This window comes from Delphinus delphis, chromosome 4 (genome assembly GCF_949987515.2).
Source record: "Delphinus delphis chromosome 4, mDelDel1.2, whole genome shotgun sequence".
Lineage (NCBI taxonomy): Eukaryota > Metazoa > Chordata > Mammalia > Artiodactyla > Delphinidae > Delphinus > Delphinus delphis.
This window is the reverse complement of record NC_082686.1, coordinates 19,108,667-19,118,269: the sequence shown is the minus strand read 5'-3', so window position 1 is coordinate 19,118,269 and position 9,603 is coordinate 19,108,667. Positions and strand designations below refer to the sequence as shown.

The following is a 9,603-nucleotide window of genomic DNA, read 5'->3' as shown; positions in this document are numbered from 1 at the left end:
TGACTGACATATTGGTGTCCAGCCCTCTTCTCACCCAACATCCAACACCAGGAGAGTGTTCTACCTCTTTTCTTCTACTCTCTGTGTCTTCCCTTTTTTAATATAATGAATAAATGAATGAATGACAAGTAAATAATTCCCCATATCTCCCATAGTTAACACATGTGAAGAATTGGATATATACTTGTCCCATTTTTTCTTTTGTTAATCACATAATTTGGGTTTTTTTTTGGGGGGGGGATGTTTGTTTTACATTTCAAATTGAAAGCAGTCACTGCTTATTAACTGACTAGATTACAAAACGAATCAAGGTAGACACCTTAGTTCATCCTTCTAATAAGCCTGTTGATTTGATCTTTTCTGTTGCCAACATCTCTACCTTCTACAAAATAGATGATCTTCATCATCTTCATTCTACCTCATGGAAAAGATCATTTGAAGGGCCAGCAGAAGTTGTTTGTTTCTTGAAAGCATTGTTCAACAGTATAGATCTCGTGAATCAGATCTTCCATGCAGATGATTCCAAATTTAACAAGAGAGCCAGCAATCAATGTGTTGTCTGTCAGGGCAATTTATGTGCAATATGTGGTTCCACAATCCTCAGCATATTAACTGAAGCCTTGTTGATCTTCACAAAGGTATCACTGAAGATATGACAATGATGAAGAAGCTGCAACACTTTTCAGACCTTTGGAGTCACACCATGGATACTGATCCTGATGATAAATGCCAGTAATGGGTTCTGCAGGTACATGGAAGTTGCCAGCTTATCTTGCCATCCTAACCATTCTTGTGTCAGTTCTGTACATCTGCCCATATTCCTTGTGATTGGGCTTACCTTTTCATATATAAGATTTGTCCTTGCCTTTCAAAACATCTTTTGGGCAAAATTCTTTCTCAGGTGCCTGATCTTGAGCTCTGTGAAATTCCTTCACTTTTTTTAGGAGTTTCAGCAGGAACCATCTTTTCTTCTCTTCTGCATCCTTCATGGTTCCAGCTGGAAAAAAGGACTACATAACCTATTTTTAGGTTTGGTTTTTTTAAAGGTTGATATTATTCACTTTACTTTGAATTTGCTTTATTTAATCTCACTGTATATTGTGAACAATCATCCCATTTGGGACATTAATATATCCCAATACATCATTTTACAGTGTGTGTGCGCATGTGTGTGTGCCTGTGCGTGCACACACATATGCCATGATTTATTCAATTCCCTACTCATGAACATTCAAATTGTTTATGGTTTTTTGACACTACAAACCATACTACAAATAGCATTATGTCCACATAGTCCTTTATCAGGTGTAAATTTTTTAATGTAAGGTAGACTTCAAGAACTTGAATTGCTATATAATGTATAGTAATTTTAATTCAAATAATTGGTGCCAGGATAGTTGAGGAATCCTACCACCGAAGTAAGGGAACGTTCACATCCCTGAGTATTTGCCAGCGATGGTTGTTATTGCTTGTTTAAAATATTTGCAAATCCAACAGGTGAAAAAATGATTTCTCATTATTGTTCCAATTCAGCATCCCAGGCTAGGGGCCGAGATGTAAATCCCAAGCACAGAGAATTCTGCCTGAGAACCTGAAATTCTTAATTGTACCCATTGGTAGCTCTGTCTCCACCTGATCCTGGTAGAGACCTGCATTCCTCCTTACAGAGGTCTGAGAAAGTTGGAAATAGCCAGTGTTTTCCTTAATAGTGTTTTCTTTCAGCTCAAGAGGATTATGTCAACTGTTATTACAAGGAAAGGCTATCGACATACCAGTTTAAAAAGGAAAAGGTGTGTCCACTGGCTAAAATAAATAAAAGGGCAAAACACATAGAAAGAGTTTTAAACCCCGACACTTACAATAGTACTGAGGAAGCTGGTAGGACAAAGCCAGGCTTAATGCTTGCAAACTCAGGGTACTCCTGACCTTTTACAGCCTCACTTGGGAAACTAAACATAGAACAGCCTTGAAAAGGTCTGATAGTGGCATCAATATTAAACAGGGTTTCAAAAGTGTATTAACTGTGGTCTTTTGGCCACTCTTGATACCAACAATTTCAGAACTATTTGTGACCAATGAAAGGGTTACCAAGCATAAGTTACATAATACACTGATGTATGGACACACATAATTTCATTTTACATCAAAACAGAAATTGACACAATTGCAAAACTTTAACGCTTGCTTAATTTTATTTCAAAAATCTGTGAGAAAATATTCTTCAGAAGTGCCAAGTGATTCAACTCCAATTAAAAACAGTCTTATCAAGAATAGTATGGAGGTTCCTTAAAAAATCAAAAAGTGAGTTACCATATGATCCAGCAGTCCCACTCCTGGGCATATATCCAGACAAAACTCGAATTTGAAAAGATACCTGCACCTCAATATTCATAGCAGCACTATTTACAGTAGCCAAGACTTGGAAGCAACCTAAGTGTCCATCGACGGATGAATGGATATAGAAGATGTGGAACAAATATACAATGGAATATTACTCAGCCACAAAAAGAATGAAATGATGCCATTTGTGGCAAAATGGATGGATCTAGAGATTATCATACTATGTGAAGTAAATCAGAAAAAGACAAATATCATGATATGACCTATATGTAGAACCTCAAAAATGATACAAATGAACTTATTTACAATACAGAAATAGTCTCACAGACATAGAAAACAAACTTATGGTTACCAAAGGGGAAAGGAGAGGGAAGGGATAAATTAGGAATCTGGGATTAACAGATTCACACTACTATATATAAAATAGGTAACCAACAAGGACCTACTGACTAGCAGAAGGAACTGTATTCAATGTATTCTTGTAATAACCTATAATGGAAAAGAGTGTGAAAAAGAACTAAATCACTTTGCTGTACACCCAAAACATTGTAAATCAACTATCCCTCAATTTAAAAAAAACAGTCCTATACGTTGGTGCAGAAATGAATTAACTTTTCAAGGATGTGACAATCATCTAAGCATTCTAAATCATACTGATATATATCAAAGAAGAGAAAAGATTGAAGAGAAATGATGCCACAAGGATAGCCTTGGCCACAGTCACTGAAACAAGCAAAAATTCTGGCACAAGATCCTAAGGCAGCTCAGAAATAAAATGCTCTACCTAAAACATAATATAGGTTTCTTGTGGCTCAATGGACAATACATGCTATATCAGAGGTCAGAGCAGAAAAAAATGGACTTCTACTATGTAAATATATATGTGTATATATATATATATATATATATATATATATATATATATATATCATGAATTAAGATATACTGATGGGAACTACAGTATAGAGAGAAATTTTTTGATGAATTAGCATGTGCACATTCCTATTTGCTTCTCACATGGTATTATGATGTTTGTGGGTATACACATCAATCTCACCCATTAGACTGTAAGCTTCTAGGCAGAAGACTCTTTTTTCATCTTTATAACACTCCAGGTCTAGCACAGTGTCAGGTACAGAGTACATGCTCTGTAGATGTTGCTTGTAGAAACTGAAACATTGTGCAGGATACTAAACCACTGGGACTATGGACTGAATTGTGTCCCCCGCAAATTCATATGTTGAAGCCCTAACCCCCATTGTGATTGTATTTGGAGATGGGGCTTTTAGGAGGTAATTAAGGTTAAATTAATTCATACAAGTAGAGTCGTGATCCAATAGGATTGGCGGCTTTATAAGAAGAGGAAAATAGAGAGATTGCTCTAAATAAACACACCAAGGAAAGTTATGTGAGCACACATCTACAAGCCCTCTTGCCAAAACAGAGCTGACCCACATTTTGATCTTGGACTTCTAGTTTCCAAACTGTGCAAAAATAAATTTCTGTTGTTTAAGCCACCCACTCTATTGCATTTTGTTCAGACAACCAATAACCCAAACTTCTGACGTTTTTCATTGATTTTATGACAATAAAGAAAACCAAAGAAAAATGGCTTTTTAAGTCGTTGTAACTATATCCAAGAAAGAATTTTAGCACAATATTTGATATGCATGAATTTAACCCAAAAGCTTGAGAATACTTTGTAACAAAGTATAGAAGAGAAGATAAATTAAAATATGAGTTAGTGTAAAGTAAACACAAAAAGATTTTGTTCTATATGGGAACTTTTATTCAGTCTGCATCTCATTTGACAGAAGACTCTTTGATTAAGTTTGATTAACCTTGAGGAAGTTTGAAAATCATTTTGACCTAATGCAAATGCTCCATTCTTTTCTTAGATTTCATCAAGAATGGGTAACCAATTGCATAAATGTTACTTTTAAAATATAACCCGAATGCATTTTCTAAATCGGAGAAAGGAAACCATTCAGCCTATTTTAGAAAGCATAAGATCTACAGAAAAAGAAATATTTATTTCTCATATTTGTCTCATGATATTACATGTATTTATGTAAAGTTGATCATCAGAAATTTGCAAATCAAAATTAGTAAGATAACAATGTGCAACTTCACCCTCATTATGGACTCCTTGAATGAAAGTTGCCTTTATGAAGTGAAGAGATTAACTGAGAAATTTGACACATGCTTTACACATTTACCATTCTTGTGCTCAATAACATACTAATGTAGATTTAGAAATCCAGATCTAGTTTTTGTTTTTGTTTTTGTTTTTTTTTTTGGTAAGCAAAATAATATCTTTATTTTTTTGTTGTTTTACTTTTTTAACGTCTTTATTGGAGTATAATAGCTTTACAATGGTGTGTTAGTTTCTGCTTTATAACAAAGTGAATCAATTATACATATACATATGTCCCCATATCTCTTCCCTCTTGTGTCTCCCTCCCTCACACCATCCCTATCCCACCACTCTAGGTAGTTTACTTTCACACTTTAGCAACTTTTAAAGCAGTAAATGGAAGGATGTTCTAAGCCATGATCACAAGGATGCTTGACGTCTTCATAACAATGCAAGCAATTGAAGGACAGTGGTTTGGTTCTTCTGAAGATAACATTTCCTTTGGTTTGCTTTGCTTTTTTTTTCCTTCAAAATTTGGATCTGCCTCAGTCAGTTGATGGCCTGAATACACTGCTTATTTCTAAGCTAACATATTTGTCATCACCATCTCTCCAACAACTTTAAGAATGGTCACAGTAGTATGTGAACTGTTGCAAACTAAAGCTCAAAAATGTATTCTCTTATATTTTCTATGCCTTTTTATTGAGAATTATGAGCCTCATGAATTGAATTTGTTATTTTTTCCTTTGGCAAAAACTTTGAAAGTAAAATTCTGAGTTTTATTTTTCATTATATCATTTTACTCTAAAATATATGTTCGAATAAATCTTCCATGCTGTGTAGTATTGCACCATGCAGAGAACATTTGTAACTAGGTCAACATACACAGTTTCTAGGCATCACCAAGGAAATCACTTTGTTCTACCCATATTACAATATTACCAGAGTAACAGGACGAAAATGACTCATGGGGTTCTTTGTTGGGGTAGTCGGTGCTGCAAGTGGTGCTAAGTTGAGTGCTCAGAAGACTGATGCAATTGTGGATGTCTCTTTGAGAGGGCATAAGTGACTCTCTTCCAAAACACAAAAGCATCAACTAGGACAGTGTGTTGGACTGAGAGAAAAGAAAATGTGAAAAGCATAGAATAAAAGACCTAAGCCCTCTCTTCCTCCCTGAGAATGCACACGCAGGCTGATTATCTTCCATGAGTCTTAGAAGAAGCACAGGAGAAGCTGGTCCCCACAACACCTTGTCCTGCATGATCTAGAAGAATAAAGGAATTATCAGTTGCTGCCTTTCAGGGCTAGAGCCACCAGTGTTAGAATAACAGGAGGACATCTGGAAGAGGCACGTGGATGTGAAAAGGAAGACTCTTCCTCTCTGCTCTCTGCTTCATATACAAGCTATCGATGCAGTGACAACATTGTTTTATTTATTTAGTCAGTACAGATTATTGCTTCCTGTGGATGAGGTGCTAGAAAAGGATACAACCTGAACAAGCATGTAGGACTCCTGTCCCTACACTATCTAATAAGGAGCTAGATTCCACGCTCACTTGCCTTTTTTCCTGCATCCTTTGCCAGTTCTTCCTTATCTCCTGATGTCTAGATTCTGGAGTGCTCCAGAATTCAGTCCTTGATTGCTTCTCTTTCATCTACACTTTTTCTGTAGTTGATCTCATCCAGTCTCAGGGCTGTAAGTACTATCCACACACTAATGACTCCTAAATTTACATCCCCAATCGGAATCTCTCCTCTGAATTCCAAATGACTGCCCAACAAATCCACTTGGAAGGCAGTTCAAACAAAATGACTAAAACCCAACTCCTGATAACTACCTATCATCCCCTCTCCCCCAAACTCCAGACCTGTCCCTCTCCAGTCTTTTCCATCATATATAGTGGCAACACCATCCTTTTAGTTATCAACCAAACACTCCAGGCATCCTCCTTGATGTCTTTCCTTCTTTTAAACTCTACATAAAATTTGTCAGTAAATTCTATTTGCTCTATCTTCAGAACATATCCAGAATCTGGTTGTTTATCACACATCAACCCAGTCCAAGACACAATTATTTTTGCCTGTATTATTACAGTCACCCCTTAACTGCCTTCCCTGTTTTTTATGTTTGTCCAGATTCAGCATATTCTCCAAACTGCAGAGATAGAGATTCTATTAAAATATAATCTAATTCCTCTACTCACAAATTTCAATGTCTCCCCAGGTCACTCAGAATAAAAGTTAAATGTCCTTACCGTGATATATGGGGACCTATGTGATCTGATCCACATTTCTTCTCTGACTACATCTCCCCCTACTCTTTCATCCCACCTTAACTCAATTGGCTTCATCACTATTCTTTCAACAAAACAGCAAGACCCTTGTTCAGGGAGGGCTTTGTGCTTAATGTTCCCTCTGCCTGAAATGCTTTTTCACCCAATAATCCAAATGATCTCAAGAAGCCATGGAGTGCACAGTTAAAAGTTTAAAATTTGCATTTCTTTTAAAATGGGAGAACGCAGATTGACATATACACACTACTATATGTAAAATAGATAACTAATAAATACCTCTGGTATAGCACAGGAAATTCTACTCAATACTCTGTAATGGCCTATATGGGAAAAGAATTTAAAAAACAGTGGATATATGTATATGTATAACTGAATCACTTTGCTGGACACCTGAAAATAACACAACATTGTAAATCAACTATACTCAAAAAATAAAAATAAAATAAAATAAAATGTTAGAACGCAGACTACACATTATTTTGTACTGACCTCAAGCCCAATTTGGTTATATTAGCAAGATCCTCATATACAAATACTTTATAGACACTTTAATTCTTGCTCTAAGTATTTTTGTCCACTCAGAGAAGCCTAATTATATCCATCAACACCATATACTTGACACTCATTTTTGCCAGATCCCAATTTTAACATAAACTATGGTTTAACATAAATCATAGTTAATAGAGCCTGACTAATGGCATTAATTGTTCCACAAATGCCATAGCTGAACTTGAAAATTTGAACAAGAAAGGATAATTTTCTTGCCTTTAAAATTCTGTAAAGATGGCAGATTTGTTCACATATTTTTCTCTAATACTTTACAAACCCTGATGATAAAAAAGTATGAAAAGGAATAAAGTCATTACAGAGAAGATAATGTGGTAAGGAAATGGTTGGGAGGGTGTTTTGCCAACAAACAAGAAATATTAACATATTTCTGAAAGGTCAAAAATGAATGGGACTGGGTTGATGAATAAAACAAGCCAGGAAAGTCTTGAATAAACTGCTCAGTAACTACAAAGTGAAAAGCCAGTCATATGGATAAGACATCTTATATCATGCTTTTCCCAAGATAGTCTTTAATCCTAAAAACACTTTGTTAAGTGAAAGAAGTCACAACCTATCATATGATTCCATTCATATGAAGTGTCCAGAATACTAAAACATAGGGACAGAAAATAAACTAGTGCTTGTCAGGGACTGGGGGAGGGAGGAAATGGGGAGTGAATGCTAATGGGTATGGCTTTCTTTTGGGGGTGATGAAAATGTTCTGAAATTGGATAGTGGTGATAGGTGCACAATTCTGTGAATATACTAAAAACCACTTAATTGTATACTTATGAGGGTGAATTTTATGGCATGTGAATTATAGCTCAATAAAGTTTTTATTTAAATAAATGTAAAGGTTAATAAATATTGAAAGCATTTATATAAATAACTATTAAACAGCAAGTAATGGTAAGACAGACACACACCAAAAAATCCTCATCAGGATTCAGGAAAAAGGATCATCACTTTCAACTGGGATTATTATGGGGTCCTATGAAAGATATAGCAATAAAGCTGAACACCGAGAGATGGATGGTATTGGGATTTTTGTTTAATGAGAAGACAAGGTAAGAAAAGTAAACACCAATGAGGGAGGAAAATGTATAAGCAAAGACCCAAAGGTGGGAAACGGAGAAGAGGAAAAATTGTAAAAATTCCATGGAGTTATAAATGAAGTGTAGATGAGGACAAGTTAATTATTCATCTATTATTCTTTAGACCAGGGTTTTTCAACCTCAGTACAATTGACATTTGGAGCCAGATCATTTTTTTCTATAGGGAGCTGTCCTGTGCACTGTAGGATATTTAACAGCACTCTAGGCACCCCCTGCCCTAGTTATGACAGTCAAATATGGCTGCAAATATTGCCAAATGATCCCGAGCTGGGGTTGGGGGTGGGGTGAGGTAAGCAGAACCAGCTGAGAACTGCTGCTTTAACAAAAGAGAGTCATTGATGATTTGAACCGGAGGATGACATTATAAAAACTAAATTGAAGAAAGATTAAACTGGCAAGACTTCAAAAGCTAACCTGGTAGAGTAGGTGGGAGAGAAAAGTTAACATATTTTTGCAATGTTCCTAGTCAAAGGTAATAGGGTTCTGAAATATAAAAGAGCACATGGAATCGGAAGTGAGCGATTAAATGATATTTAATTTGTGGAGAGAGAGAGAGACACTCATTATGGGTATACACTCAGACAGGCTTATTAACATTGGATGTTTTGACAAGAGACAGGAACAATGGGGATCAAAGGTGACCTTGATATGTTGAGCCTAAATGACAAAGTAGTAGTTGTACTAAAAATGGGAAACGGTGATAGAAACAGATTTAGAAGGGAAGACAAGAAGTTCAGTTCTTTGAATTGCTATACAGAATGTGCTAGAAGGATATCCAGACAGAAATGTCAAGCCAGAAATTGGAAAATTGAGACTGAACTTTGGAGGAAAATTCAGGAGTATAAATGTGGATTTGGAAGCCGTTTACACAGAAAGTAAAGTTGAAGCCATGGAATTATATTGTCCAGGAGGAGAGCTCAAAACACAGAGAAAAGGAAGCAACAAGGAATAGATGTTCCTTGGACTCCCATATCTAAATGGATACCACACGTGAAAAAAGTAAAGAGAGTAGTTGGAGGAGTAGCATAAGAACAAGATAAGAACATGTCTGAAGCGACACAAAGGAGAGATTTCGGCAAAGAAAGGATGGGTAGGTGGATTGGTTAGTGGTGTCAATTAATACTGAAGGTTAAAGAATATGACAACTGAAAAAATGGCTGGATTCAGG

The 9,603-nt window shown here is 36.0% G+C and overlaps 1 pseudogene; it reads right to left on the bottom strand.

Moving 5' to 3' along the window:
• Positions 1-320: 320 nt before the first annotated feature.
• On the bottom strand, positions 321-966 carry LOC132423996 (large ribosomal subunit protein uL30 pseudogene; annotated as a pseudogene).
• Between the last annotated feature and the right edge of the window lie 8,637 nt (positions 967-9,603).